The sequence below is a fragment of the Xyrauchen texanus genome, chromosome 2 (assembly GCF_025860055.1).
Source record: "Xyrauchen texanus isolate HMW12.3.18 chromosome 2, RBS_HiC_50CHRs, whole genome shotgun sequence".
In the NCBI taxonomy this organism is placed as follows: Eukaryota; Metazoa; Chordata; class Actinopteri; order Cypriniformes; family Catostomidae; genus Xyrauchen; species Xyrauchen texanus.
Window position 1 is genome coordinate 26,895,595 of NC_068277.1, and position 16,097 is coordinate 26,911,691.

Genomic DNA, 16,097 nt, shown 5'->3' on the forward strand with positions numbered 1-16,097 from the left:
CGCTAACACGCTGGTGCTGCGCACACTATCTATTTACTTTTTATACACAGCCTTTGGTGATTTTCAGAGCTATCACATGTCTTCAAGTGGCTTTGAATAAAATGCACGAGTCATATGAACTGCTTACATGATGTTTTTCTGGTTCTTTTATGTCATTTTTGGAGCTTGACAGTAACATGACTAACACACAGTATCGGATTTGGATCGGGCTCGTCGGACCGATACCCAATCCATCTAAAAGCTTCAGTACCAGAACCGATACAGATCCTGGTATCGGTGCATCACTAGTGTTAACCACAACGCAAACCACACACACGGACATCGGGGGTCCCCAGTCGGAAAGCTGAGCAAAATGCTCAAGGGGTTACGGGTTACGTGCTGTTTTGTGTTCACACATGTTGCCGCTGTTTTCAACCATCTTGGAGCAGTTAACATGCAGTGTGAAGGTAAAGTGCTGCAGGTTCACCCATTTGTGCAATTCCAAACATCTGAACCCTCTTAAAGTTATTATACAAATCTAAAAATGTGTTGCAATATCACAGAAATGAAGGAGTTGACAGAGTTTCACCAGATTTGTAATGAGGAACATTGTAAACTGAGAAACACATATTTGTAACGCCTGGTGTGAAAGCAGGACAGGACGGACAAGAGGTGCTGATCCAAACGCAGTTTTTATTGAATACAAAATAAACTAACACTGGAGCAAATAAAAAGGCAACGAGGGGAAAAGTAAACAAACACAAACTAACACAAAGCTGGACACGAGTCGACAGAACATCCACGAAGGGCTGGGAAAACCTGGAGAAAGCACGAGAGATACACATAGGCATAAACATGAAACGGTAACGATCGACAACGGAGAGAGGAAACGATGGGGTTTAAGTAGACAGACACAGTGATAACAAAATAAGCGACAGGTGCGGACAATAACGCTGTGACAGCGGTGATGAGGAGTGAGGAAGAGGGGAAGTGTAGTTTTAACAGAGACATTGAAACACAGGCGGACAACAAGGAAGAAATGACAGGGAGCGTGTTAGGTGAAACGGAAAACACAGGACGGACAACAAGGAAGAGTGACATGGAACGTGACTGGCGAGGGTGAAACAGAAAACACAGGACGGACCACATGGAAACGTGACATGAACGTGACTAGAGAAACAGAGAACACAGTGAGGACAACAGGGGATCATGACAGAATCCCCCCTCAAAAGGACCGGATTCCAGATGGTCTTACGAAACAGAAAAGGAAAAATAGCAGGGATAAACAAATGTTCAAGGAGAGAGGGGCTAGAAAAGGGGAAAAACAGACAGACCAAAGGGGGCACAAGGGACACGGAGACAGACCAAGGGGCCACAAGGGACACGGAGACAGACCAAGGGGGCACCAGGGACACGGAGACAGACCACGGGGGCACAAGGGGAAATTAGGCAGTCCAAGGAGGCAAAAGGGGCACAAGGGGAAATTAGGCAGTCCAAGGAGAAAAAGGGGGAGATGAGACAGTCCACGGGGGCACAAAGGGCAGACAGGCAGACCAGGGAGGCTGAGAGGGCAGGTAAGCAGTCTCTGGGGGTGTGTGCAGGGAGCCGGGTCAGGTGGCCCGGGGGACGTCCACCGGGTAGGGACAGGTTTAGGAGGCCTGGGGGATGGCCGTAGAGCAGGGGCCTGTTCAGGGGGCCTGGGAGGTGGCCACAGGACAGAGGCCGGTTTAGATGGCCTGGGAGCTGGCCACATGGCAATGGCCGGTTCAGGGGACCTGGGAGGTGGCCACAGGACATGGACCGTTCGAGGAGGCCTGGGAGGCGGCCACAAGACAATGAGGCTCAGGAGGTGGGGCCGAGGAAGGCTCAGGAGGCGGAGCCGAGGAAGGTGGCGTCGTAGGGGCCTTTAGGGGCGGAGCCGTAGGAGGCTCGGGAGGCAGAGCCTTAGGAGGCTCAGGAGTCTCTGGGAGCAGAGCCGTAGGAGGCTCGGGAGGCGGAGCCGTAGGAGGCTCGAGAGGTGGAGCCGTAGGATGTTCGAGAGGCGGAGCCCTAGAAAGCTCTGGAGTCTCTGGGTGCAGAGCCGTAAGAGGCTCGGGAGGCGGAGCCGTAGGAGGCTCCGGAGGTGGAGCCGTAGGAGGCTCGGGGAGAAGGCCATGGAAGACTCGAGAGGCTCTGGAGGCGGAGCCCTGGTAGGCTCGAGAGGCTCGAGAGGCGGAGCCCTGGAAGGCTCGAGAGGCTTGAGGGGCGGAGCCCTAGAAGACTCGAGTGACTTGAGGGGCGGAGCTCTGGGACGCTCGAGAGGAGCCCTGGAAGACTCGGTAGGCGGGGCTCTGGAAAGCTCGGGAGGCTCAGAAGGCGGAGCTCTGGAAAGCTTGGGAGGCGGAGCTCTGGAAAGCTCGGAAGGCGGAGCTCTGGAAAGCTCGGGAGGCTCAGAAGGCGGAGCTCTGGAAAGCTGGGGAGGCGGAGCTCTTGAAAGCTCGGGAGGCGGAGCCCTGGAAAGCCCGGGAGGCGGAGCTCTGGAAATCCCGGGAGGCGTTGGCGCTTGGACGGTCATGGCTACAGACGCTGGCTCAGGGACGGTCGAGGCTACAGGCGCTGGCTCAGGGACGGTCGATGCTACAGGCGTTGGCTCAGGGACGGTCGAGGCTACAGGCGCTGGCTCAGGGACGGTTGAGGCTACAGGCGCTGGCTCACGGACATCTGAGGCTACAGGCACTGGCTCACTGACGTCTGAGGCTATCGGCACTGGCTCACTGACGTCTGAGGCTACTAGCATGGGCTGGTTGACCGTGGTATGCGTGAGCTTGGGTTCGCTGGACGCTGGGGGCCGAGCCACCGGGGGTTCTGGGGACGGAGCTGCGGTAGACGGAGGCTGGAGAGCAGAGACCCTTCTTCTTCTCCTCTTCCTCCGGGCGGATGAGGCTGACAACGCTGGAACGCTGTTCGTGGTTGGCGTGGCCTCAGGCTCGCTGGCCGTGGCTGGAGTGGGCTCAGGCTCGCTGACCGTGGCTGGCGTGGGCTCAGGCTCGCTCACCGTGACAGGCGTGGGCTCGCTCACAGTGATAGGCGTGGGCACCGGCTCGCAGACCGGGGCAGGCGTGGGCTTTGGCTCACAGACCGGGGCAGGCGTGGGCTCTTGCTCGCAGACCGGGGCAGGCGTGGAGAGCCCAGAGGCGGGAGCCGAGATCGAGAGAGGAGGTTCCCCGGCAGCGAATTCCTCCACAACGAGACTCACGTATTCCTGCCAGGTGTAGTCTCCAATCTCCGGCAAAACACAACACCGGTGTGTAGGTACCCCAATCCTGTAGATGGTCTTCAGGAGGTTGTCATCCCAACCGGTGTAGCCGGCCATGCAGGAGAAAAAATGGGAGAACTCACGGATGTTTAGCTTCATATGCGTCAGTCCCACGAAGAAAGCCGCTGGATCCATTGTGGTCGATCGTTCTGTAACGCCTGGTGTGAAAGCAGGACAGGACGGACAAGAGGTGCGGATCCAAACGCGGTTTTTATTGAATACAAAATAAACTAACACTGGAGCAAATAAAAAGGCAACGAGGGGAAAAGTAAACAAACACAAACTAACACAAAGCTGGACACGAGTCGACAGAACATCCACGAAGGGCTGGGAAAACCTGGAGAAAGCACGAGAGATACACATAGGCATAAACATGAAATGGTAACGATCGACAACGGAGAGAGGAAACGACGGGGTTTAAGTAGACAGACACAGTGATAACAAAATAAGCGACAGGTGCGGACAATAACGCTGTGACAGCGGTGATGAGGAGTGAGGAAGAGGGGAAGTGTAGTTTTAACAGAGACATTGAAACACAGGCGGACAACAAGGAAGAAATGACAGGGAGCGTGTTAGGTGAAACGGAAAACACGGGACGGACAACAAGGAAGAGTGACATGGAACGTGACTGGCGAGGGTGAAACAGAAAACATGGGACGGCCCACATGGAAACGTGACATGAACGTGACTAGAGAAACAGAGAACACAGTGAGGACAACAGGGGATCGTGACAATATTGACATTGCTTCATCAAAATAAAAGCTTGAAAGTGAAGAAAATATGACAGAAATATATTACTATTGTATAAAACAAATCCTCAAAATAATAATGACTGAACCATAATCAATAATATTCATCTGGGTTCCAAAATATAAGTGAGTGAATTTGTAATTTTTGAACACCCTATTAATTTACAAAAACATATTTCTAAACATATAAGAAGGTAAATATAGCTTTTTTTAATTACTGTATTGGTGAATATAAATTAGATTATCAATTAAACAACATTCTTCCTTGTGTTCATTTGGTGGAAATACCAAGGAAAACATGCATGTATTATCTTTATCTAGATTTGTATTTCTTTAAATATTTTGAATGTACTTGGCTACAAGTAAATAGATAAACAGGCTTAAATTTCAATGTGCAAAATGTAATTTCTAACCCAAGTAAAGTAGGACCAGGACATGTTCTTGCCCCAGTCGTTAGCCTGTGTTAATCATGATGACGGTATACATCCTTGAAAGCCAATTTATTGTAGGTGATTATGGACTGGACTTAACGGCATATAGATCAGATGCTGCAAACATGACACTTCCAGGAGTGCCAACACAAATATCTAGTATCATGCATATTGACAAGAGCACGGAGAAGAAATGAATTGCCATTGTTTGTGATTAATTTAATCACAATCTAGTAGCCACTGGCGACGGTCGGGTTGTGTGCATTCATATGCAGTTTTGTCAGATATCTTATGAGTTATTGAATACATCTTTAGAGCGCATGCCACCAGTGTGTATCGTGCCACTTTTCACCCATTCTGTTTCTGATGAGATCGCTGCACCGCACATAACAACAAACCCACATGACAGAACGTCATGAACAAATTACTCTTTTGAACCGGATCGTTTTCATGAATCACCTGAAAAGAACTCAGGAGCTCTGGTTAGCAGTTTGTATCAGATTAAATTCTTCAGCGAATCAGCCATCAGTGAGCTCACAACTGGGAGTGCACACATTTCAAAATAAGAGTTCCATGTGTATTTCAGGCTTCTTTATAATTAAAAGTTCCGTATTGTTTTTTTCTTCTGGTAATTATTGATTGGGATTGGAGTAGCACAATAAACTGCATCTGGAATTTCATTCAAATTCCACGCTTGTAGTCTCTCTGTCTGGGCCATCCAGTAAAAGTAAAGAAAGATTAAGGCAATATTTTGAAACACATAAATGAGATATAAATATATCATATACATATTTTAGGGCTGTCAATTTAAGGCGTTAATTCAGTGATTATTAAACACATAAAACAATTTATGCAAATAATCGCAATGCCCCCAGACCATAAGGAAGAGAGAAATGCAAGCTTGTAGTACCACCTGTTTACTCCAGAGGGCAGTAAGTGAAATTTCAGCTGTATGAGCAACGCACAGTTTATACAGTGAAGAAAACAACACTTCAGTAGGCAGAACAACACAAACATGCGTTACGTTCTTGCGTTCACAACACTTGAAGGAGCGCAAATGCGATCTAAGGGATCTCAAGATGTGTTTAAAGATTAAGTATTAAACTATATTTAACTTGACACGGTGACCTAAATATTTTATGTTTATGACGCAACGCAACCGAGACGCTACACAAGCATGTCTGACACAGGTGTAAATTGAAGGGTCCTTAAACAAGCCCTCATAATATATCTCCAACTGATTGACAAATTCACTTGTGAAATGGATTGATGTGAACTGTATGTCAATGATTGGCTTATGATCAATAATATGGTGGTAAACAATAGATTGTATTCTAAAGACGCTTTTTGTATTGTCTTATCAATGATTAACTCTTCTTTTACAAGAATGTAATGCATTTTATTTATCTGAATATTTGTTATTATATATATATATCATTTTTAAATATTTAAAGATAACTATGTATAATTATATATTGATCTAAATATGTATAATCATTATATATTGAATTATTGTTATATGAGGGGCTTTCTCAGCAAATATTGGTTAATGAAATTAAATGCGATTAATCACGATTAATTAATCGGGACACCATGTAATTAATTTGATTAAAGAATTTTATCGATTGACAGCCCTAATATATATATATATATATATATATATATATATATATATATATATATATATATATAGATTTTGACAATTGAGGGACTAGTTCACAACTATTACACATGGTGTAAACATTCATTGATGCCCAAGAAGGCAACGCTGCTATATCCATACTATATTTTATGTAAATATCTGTAAAGTATATATTGAAGAGCTGTACTAAATAAAAAAAATAATCTTTTATTTCTTAGATTTGTATAAATTACGAAAGGTGTGAACATTTATGAGACAAAATAGAACGCAAACTTATCTTCTCAACCATATATACTGTTTATTAAACCTCCAAATTAATGGTTATCAGCTGTCTTCCTTTTCTTCTGCTTTCTATCTTGTTTCTGAACAGCAATCTAAATTGAGAAAATCTGTAATTTGGCTACTAAAAACAGCCATTTGGCTCCTTAATGTTTCCGTTTAGGAGCCAATGGTCATCCTAAGTAATTGTTTTGTCTGGAGCCCTGCCAAAGGCTGTTGGCTATTTTTTTAAAAGACAGTATGTCTTAGTCCAACTAAGCATCATAAACATCTGCAGTTCGTCAAGCCAATTCATTGGGACTTTTAACTGTTCTGATGATATGATCTGAAGGTCAGTCGACTTACTATTAAAGCAAGTCACAGCTAGTTTTCTTTTCATAGTTTCTGGAAATTAGAGGTGCGTCAGTAAATACCACATGCTAGAATTTGAAGAGCACTGATGTCCATTCACAGTACCCCATTCAAGAGGATTTTACAAGTTTAAATGTTTTTTTTGTTAGCCATGTTTGCTCTCATCACTATTTTTTGATTAAAAAGATATGTAACCACAAATTATAGCACTCACTATTATCAAGTTGCTAAATCAAAACACAAGTACATAAGGAAAATGGCTTTATATCGCTACACCATAAATCAATATTGACAGACCCTGAGAAGAAAAAAGGATGAATGCATGAATGTTTCTTATAATACTGTGAGGAGTGATGTGATTTACATTGTTTGACACATGAGATGCAGGGGAGAGAGAGGGGGAAATTTGGAACTAAGGGTCCTTGCATCTGTTATTACAGCTGACACAGTGTGTGTACAAAATCACATTCACAGAGGAATGATAAGATACAGATCGCCTAAGCATGACCTTACGAAAAGGTTTTTTACATATTGTGGTGGCAAGACTATCTGTTTTGTTCAAGGTTTGGTGACATCCCACCATGATCTATATTGCGCAAGCACTGGACAGGGAACAGAGCAGCTCCCATGATTGAGCTGACAGTCCAAACCAATGAGAAGGAAGCGTTATTGTTCCAAAAGCACAATAGACAGTTTGTTCAGAAAGTTCAGGAAAAAGGGCTTGCAGCTTCAGTAGCAGCCAAAACTGAAAGCAGGGGGCACTTTATACTTGAGCAGTTATCATGCAAATCTCTATGTGTATACATGCCATGCTATTTGGTATGCGTGTTCAAATAGGGTATTATTTTTTGTTAAAGTGTGCTGGACTGAACTAACATGCCATTAAAGAAGAACCCAACTGTTCACTGTTCTATCAATCCTTTCTCAATCAATGGCAAACAACCATTTGAATATTTTGGTCACTATACCAAGCCAAATAACAGAGAGACATGTAAACTACTTCACATTGAGGTACCAAACTATTCTATGTAATAACTATGTTATTGAATGTTTGAATAAACAACCAGCATGTATTCATATGAGTTTTGAAATCACCAAATAAGATAATAGTTTTTTTACCGTATGACATATTTTCAAAAATCTCCTATAAGTTTGTATTTGTCTCGAAACCTACTGAGAAAGCAGCCTACATAGACAGCATATTTGGGCATCATATTTTTAGCCATGTTTGGGTATCACGCGCGTTCGGGCATTGCTGCATTTTCGCGCCTATGATACTTTAAAAGGCTGTCTAGATAGAAAGCTCACAAGGTTTTGACACAGTCTTTGTTTGCAATTGACTCTACTGCTTTTGCTAAAATGCAACTCTTCGCTGAAACAGAAATAATAGTTTTACCTGAGCGAAACATCCCGCTGTCCGTGCCATTTTATTTATTTGCTCATAAACACGCGTAGCGATGGTAAAACTCATCGATTTGCCGGTAATACCTGGAACATTTCCCTACACTTCCAAGCATGTTCGTTCACGCGGGGTAAATCCCTCCCTCCTTGAGAACTCTCTCTGGCAGAAGGCTGAGCTAGTTTCCATGGAGAGGGATTGTTTTGCCGCCACTCGCCCCTCCACGTTCTCGCGCTCCCACATGAAACCTGCCCTCACAAGGAGTGCCACATGGATCTGAACTCTATACGCTATGCTGCGATGTCAAATTAAAGGTAACGCTGGGAGACTTATTTGCGTTCTTGTTGCAATGTTTTAATGGGATCTAACATTTTATGAATTACTTATTTAGAGCAATTTCAGCTAATGCAAGAGTCTTGTTGTCTGCATAGTTTCTTAAGAGCGAGCCTTTTTGCATCACAAACTAGTAAAAAGGTTTATTCTTGTTTATTAAAAAATTACGTCAACATCACTCACAGAAATACAACAAAAATGGAAAGAAAACGATTTAAATAATAATGATTGAAATCTGTAATTGCACTTTCACCAGTACAATTTCACAATGATATTTCATTCACTCTTGTTCAAAACACAATGACAGCGATCTATAATTAATTTCTTACAAGTTTACATTTCAAATGCACATTTAAACTATGTGCATCTTACGCTCAAAACAACAATGTTAAGATCTTAGCATTTTAATTTTATAACAAAATTTCGTTAAACTGAACTGAGTAATCTTTCATGAAATAAAATAATACAAAAAACTATTAATAAAACTAATATTCTGTTTTAGTCATTTACATTTTGTACAAATTACACTGTTCAATTTGATGGATTTTTTTTTTCATTAAATTTAAATGAGTCCATTTTAGAAATAGGCTAAAATATTTTTTGAGTGTACTACTCAAAATTAAAGTTTTTATATCAGTAATTACATTGTTATTATTACAAATATCCATTCCTGATATCAACAATTGAGTTACAACTAGTGAAAATGCTCAATTTTGATGCCTGTTAGTGTATTTCAACGTGTTGCATTTGGTATTTCAGATAAAGGATTTCATATATCAGTAAATTGAAGAGTAATTAAAAGTATTAAAAGTATCTTAAAAGGCTTTCCTTCTAGTTACAATCATATTACAGAAATCTGAAATTAACATTTTCATTAGTTGCAGTTCAATAATTAATATCAAGAATAGACATGTGCACTAGTAACAATGCAATTATTGATATAAAAAGTGTAATTTTTAATAAGATGAAGTGCATAGCTGATATGTGAAATTGGAATTTCAACTAGTTAGAAATTAATTATAGATATCTGAAATTGTGTTTTGAAAAGAAGTCAATGTTAAATCAATTTTGAATTCTACTAGTGAAAATGCATTTACAGATATCAATAACTGTGTTTTTAATAGTTTTTATCTTTACATTTTTATCAAGAATGTGTATTTCTGTGAGTGATGGCATAATTGTTTGTATCAAGAATGAACATTGTTACATGTGCAAACACAATGACCTTAAAATTAGCATTTTTTTGTAGTAGTAATTCCATTGCTGATATCAATAATTTGCCATTTTAACTAGTGGAATTTGAATTACAGATATTAATAATTCATATCCTGCACATGATTAAAAGTCAATTTGGCTTGGCATACTCATCCACTGAGTGGAGCTATCTGTGATTTACCAGAAGCCATATGCTCCAGACATCTTCAGTTCTCAGGAGCAGAGAACAAGCATAACACATTGCAAACAGCTGTCTAAACTGTGGCATGCAATCACATGTATGTGAAGCACAAGTTAAAGAATAAACTGACAAAGATCATTTGAAAGTGTGGATGAGATTGGAGTGAATGCTGAACAAGAACATGCCACTTGACTCTCAGTCTGCACTCATTCTAATGCAACACAGAGTGGTCAGCAACAGATGCTGATGGGTGTTTATATAGCTGCAAAAGCATAAACAAGGGTACTTTCACACTCAAGATTGCATTAACTTTGTATGGAGGTTTGTGACATTTTATAACAACAGTTGTTGAGTGCATATTAAGCAGACATGAAGCAAAAAGCTGTCAAACAAAACTCTCAATATTGAAACAAATGTATCACTTTATAAATGTATCTGGTTTAGAATTACTTTTTATATACATTACATGCTAACAAAAAAATTATTTATATATAGTCTATATTTAAATCCAAACAATTAAATCATGACTAAGATGTCTGAGTCAGTCAGAAAAAAAAATGCAGTCTCTGTTAGATCAAATGTTCGTAAATACAGTAAGCAACCTTCAGAACTTAAGGAAACAGGCTGATAAATTTCCAGGTCAAGCTGAATAATGACAAAATGCTTATAACATTAGCTGGAACCCTTACAAATTGTAGCAAAAGCAGGCACAGATGTGGTTTCTGGTGTTGGAACATGACATGGGAATCTGTGTTAAATTGCTTAGTTTTGGGATAGTTGGGGCTCAGATCATCCCTCCATTAGTTTCCCAAAACAATCATTCACCTCATGTTTTATTGAGAGAAAGATAATGCAATGCACACAAGAGGAAAAGCTAAACTAAATGTTGGATCAGTCTGAATATCGTCAGAATTGTAAAAGGACACTGTAAGAACAGTATTAAATGTGTTCATTTTTATTATTTATTTTACTTGTAAACACCTGAGAGACTTGTAATTGATAAAATAACTATTTCCATGTTTGTAATTTTATAAATATACAATAAACTTGCTGAACCTCCACTTAAGAACTATTTTGTATGGAGCAGATTGATGATCAAAGAGATTTGAGTCATCTTCACTGAGGTCAAATCTCAGCTTGTCATGTTACTCTCTATTTAACCTTGTATCCTGAACTTGAGCAGACCCTGTCAAGAACACTGCAGACACCAAGGCCCAGACTAAACATATCCTATGTCAGAAGATGCCTGTTATGATAATCATGACACCAAAATATGTGGTTGAATATGTTTTCTAGAAATGGACTAACTCAAAGCCAAACAGCCCTTTTTCTAATCAAGCAGTCAGTGTTGACCAATCAAAACATAATGCATTCTCAATATGGCCTCTGTATAACAAAGCTCAGCAGCAGTAACCACAAAGTGGACCAGATACCTTGTTTATGTTGGTTAATAAGTTAGTAAGCATAAGTTAATATCACAAAATTCCCCTACATGTTCACAGGAGCTTTGTTTTTGTTTTTTAGCACCAGATTAAAAAGAGTACTAAGAACAAACACATGAATTCCATACATTTCCATATATGTAAGCACAGCGTAATTCTAGTGGGAAGACTAGCAGCTGTACATCATCGCACCATTAGCTGGGTAATTCCTAGCCAATCACATGTAAGCCATTGGTTTATAAGTCTGCTCACAAGCTATCACAGTGCTGTTTCAGTGTGCTAACACGGCAACCTCCACCACCCAACCACCACCAGTTGAGTCCTGTCCTGCACAGGGGTAGGCTCCTCGCCCCAGACTCCTATCTCCGGCAGGATATGACGGTTCCGAGTACAACTTCTTTGGACCACCAGACGGGGCCTACGCCAAAGAGAAACATTACTTTTCTGTTTTATATTCATCAAATAAATGTCATCTTAAATTTCACACAAGTCTGCGAGTCTTCCTGATAGAAATATAATTCCAGTATATATATAGTATATAGTGTCCAACACAAAAATAATCCATCAGTTCTTTCAAACATTCTTCAAGTAGCACTTGACTGTTAAACAGTTTTTCCAGGTTTAATACAAGTTAAGCTCAAATAACAGCATTTGTGGGTTAATGATTACTATAGTATAAACATGTATATATAGACTCATCTCTTGTTTACTAGGAAATAAAATCGCACTGTTTCCAAAGTATAGTCACAAGACATAAAGGATATGCATGTAAAAATGTATTTTAGTGTAATAAAATCACTTACAAACCTTTTTTGTGTAGTTATATCCCATTTTTACAGCTGTGTTACAAATATCCCATTTGTACGCTGTAAACCCTACAACCATAAAACGACAGCAAAAATTATGATTTAAACAACTTTACAGCTCAAGTTTTATCAAAAGAATCAATGTAAGTGCTTTTATAAAATTAAAAGCTTCGCATTTCTGCCTTTAAAAACTGGCCCTATTCGCTTCCATTGTAAGTGCCAAAATTAACTGTGATTTTTGCATTTTTTGAAGAAACTTTTTGAAGTAATCAAAATTATGCCACAAATGCTGTTGATTGAGATTAACTTGTTTGAACACAGAATAATCCTTTAATACTATCAACTAAGTCCAGTTGGAACCAAGTGATTCATCCAGGTCACATTGTAAATACAAATGACTACATAGAATAATCTTACAAAGCAATTACAGGGCACTTGTGCCTTTTAACCAATATAATGTGCAAATGATTTAATAATGTTCACATCAACAATCAGAATGTGGAAAAAATTTGATCTGACTGATTTCGACCATGGCATTATTGTTGTTGCCAGACAGGCTGGTTTATGTATTTCTGTAGCTGCTGATCTCCTGGGATTTTTCACGCACAACAGTCTCTAGAGCAGTGGTTCCCAACCCTGGACCTGGATGCCCCCCAACACCACACATTTTGATATCTCCCTAATCAAACACAACTGATTCAACACATTAGTTAGTTAGTAGAGACCCTGCGAACTGAATTGGGTGAATGAGATAAGGATGATATACAAAATGTGCAGTGTTGGGACCCACTTCTCTAGAGTGGTGCCAAATTCAAAGATTTTGCCTTTTTTTTTACTTTTTTAAGTACTTTTTTGAAAAATGGCAACAATTTATTAAATCTTTTAATGATTTACCAACCTTAGATGTGGATTGAGTGGAGGTGTATAGGTGTGTGTATATATATATATATATATATATATATATATATATATATATATATATATATATATATATATATATATATATATCCTTTTTATTTTTTATTATCATTTATGTATGTATGTCTGCTTGTATGTGTATACATGTACATATATATATGTATGTATACATGTATGCAAGTCCTGTTGTTCTGATTGGGGATTGTTCTGTTGGGGTTGGGTAGGGTTGTATATGGGTGGGGTGGTATAACATTTTAAAATGCAATTTGCAACAATAAAAATTCTATAACATAGAATGGTGCCAAAAACAAAAAACATCCAGTGAGTGGCAGTTCTGCTGACGGAAATGCCTTGTTGTTGAGAGAGGTCAAAACAGAATGGCCAGACTCATTTGAGCTGACAGAAAAGCTACAGTAACTCAGATAACCACTCTGTACAATTGTAGTAAGCAGAATAACATCTCAAAATGGAAAACACATCGAAACTTGAGGCAAATGGGCTACAACAGTGGAAGACCATGCCAGGTACATTATTAGGACCATAGTGTTCCTAATAAAGTGCTCAGAGTGTATGTTGCCATTAAAACAGTAACTATTTAGACTAAGATATTTCCTTGTATGTGAATTTATTTTCAAATACACCTCCATTTCCACTATAATCAATTACACTGTTAAGGTAAATGTTACATAACAGGTGTAAAACATACATTTTACACCTGTTAAATTAGTTTAGGTACAGGATAAACATTATTTCAGAGTTGCTAAATGGTTTCCCCTTCCTTGAACGCATTTGTAAGTGCTCCATCAGTCATGTTCACAAAATCTCTAAAATACATCAGTATCCTATACAACACATAACTCACCACAGATTATTCCTGTCACAGTCATTCTGTTCAGGCATCTAAAGATATAATGCTTAAAGTTATGAGAAAATTTAAGCTTTAGTCTCCTCCATGTTTAAGTTTGCCTTGCATTGGCAAAGTGTACTTATAAGGAAATAATTGGATGGAAAATACCTAACGTTATGGCTCAATGTGTATTAGATTTTAATGCACAATTTGGACATGACAAATTGTGACAGCTATCAACTACAATGTATGAACCAGTGAGATTCTAGCACTCTTTGCAATGGAAAGAATTACAGTTTAAACAAGTACAAGGACATGGCAAAGAGAAACATTCAATATTGATCTATTGGAGAGGTATGATAAGCCATGAGGAAAGGACAAAAAGACTTGAGGGAGTGAGGCAGGCAGAGGCACAGACAGAAAAAAGCTGTGGTTTGTGCCACAATCTCAAAGCTTAATCATTCCTTACTCTGTGGCCCTGGAGGACAGACAACCCCGGTTGAAGAGATAAGGAAAAGTGTAGAGACAGTGAATTGCTGTTTTTAGCTTAAGGTCAGACTGATTCCAAAACTGAAACCAAATTTTAAAATTTAATTTTAATAGCAATAGGAAGACTTTATTGTAGAGAAAAATAATAATTTAAATTCTGATTACATTTTTATAACTACACCTTTTTAATTGTCATATTGTCATGAGAAATGTGAGAAACATATTATGGATTATTATTTTTCTAACAGTGACACTTTAGAAGGTTTAAGAGCGCCTCCTTGTTTCTGCTTTAAAACATTTCAGAAGCGCTGCTACAGTACGTGACTCACCAAAGCACATAATGAACAATTCATCCTAATGCAGATAGTTGCTACTGCTACACATTAATGTGTGCATTGGGTTATATATCTGATACTGAAATACATTTCCTTCGATTTTAAAAACACACTTAAAAACACATTTGATGTTTGGTCAACTCTTTTAACTGTATAACATCCATACGCACAAACCTTTCTGTTATTTATGAAATAAAAAATAGAATTATTTATTAATATTATAATTTCTAAAGATACCTTTCCCTACATGCAATTTAGGTAATTATGAATCCTCTTCACCAACAATACCTTAAACTCTAGAGTTTTATCCATTTTAAAAAAATAAAACACATCAGAACAGTTTTCCAACAGTTATGGAACCGTAGGAGCAACGAACACTGAGAATACTCGGAAAATGACATTCCTACCTTGTCTGTGTAATTGTTGCTTCGGTAACTTTTTTCACATATCCATTCTGTGAGTTTGCGTGTTCAGTGGAGTGCGTTCTGGTTGCGCGATGCTCTTTCTGTCACAGTGTTTTTGGATGGATAAGAGGGAGGAGAGAGAGTGCAGGAAATGATGAGAACCGTTATTTGAGAAATGTGATATGTGTCTGTATAAAACAATTTCATTTTGTTTTACTGAATGACCAATCCGTTGAACTTCTCCGTTGCTATACTATACATTAAACCTTGCAAATACTGTAAACATTTAGAGTAAGATTTACAAATAGTTTAAGGATGCGTTGTCCTGTTGTTATTACAAGAGAGAATTTCCCTATTAATTCCAGGCCAAATTCAGTCGACATTTTTTTTTTCGAAGCATAATTTGTTCGTTCAATTATGCGTTATCAGTTTACCGACAGTCGGCGTTAATGTGCTTTAACGCTGTTGACAAAAAAAAAGTTTGAAACAGTGACTCCTACAGATGTAAAGTAACAGTTCAACCCAAAAATTAATATGTTCTCATCATTTATTCACCCTCATGCCATCCTAGATGTGTATGACTTGCTTCTGCAGAACAAAGAAGATTTTCAGAAGAATATTTCAGCTCTGTTGGTCAATACAATGCAAGTGCATGGTGACCAGAAATCTGAAGGTCTATGAAGCATATAAAAGTAACCCATATAACTCCATTGATTAAATCCATATCTTCAGTAGCAATATAAGTGTAGGTGAGAGACAGATAAACATTTAAGTCCTATTATACTATAAACATCCACTTTCACTGTCAGATGTGAAAGTGCAGATTTATAGTAAAAAAAAAAGGACTTAAATATTAATCTGTTTCTTACCCACACCTATCATATCACTTCTGAAGATATGGATTTAACCAATAGAGTCATATGGATTACTTTTATGCTGCATTGATGTGCATTTGGAGCTTCAAAGTTTTTTTCTGATAAAAAACACACACATCTGCAATGG

General features: G+C 39.2%; 1 protein-coding gene across 4 annotated transcripts in view; it reads right to left on the bottom strand.

The window, feature by feature from the left end:
* Positions 1-15,255, bottom strand: part of dennd2b (DENN domain containing 2B) — a 98,794-nt gene extending 83,539 nt beyond the window's left edge. The window contains exons 1-3 of one of the 4 annotated variants that reach the window (XM_052145455.1): positions 15,099-15,255; positions 12,104-12,171; positions 11,549-11,714 (exon numbers count right to left, since the gene is read on the bottom strand). The gene's annotated coding sequence lies outside the window, so the exon portion shown is untranslated. Of the gene's footprint in view, positions 1-8,122; positions 11,715-12,103; positions 12,172-15,098 lie in introns of all 4 variants that reach the window. The other 3 variants (XM_052145437.1, XM_052145447.1, XM_052145464.1) reach the window with 3 other exon arrangements.
* Positions 15,256-16,097: the final 842 nt, after the last annotated feature.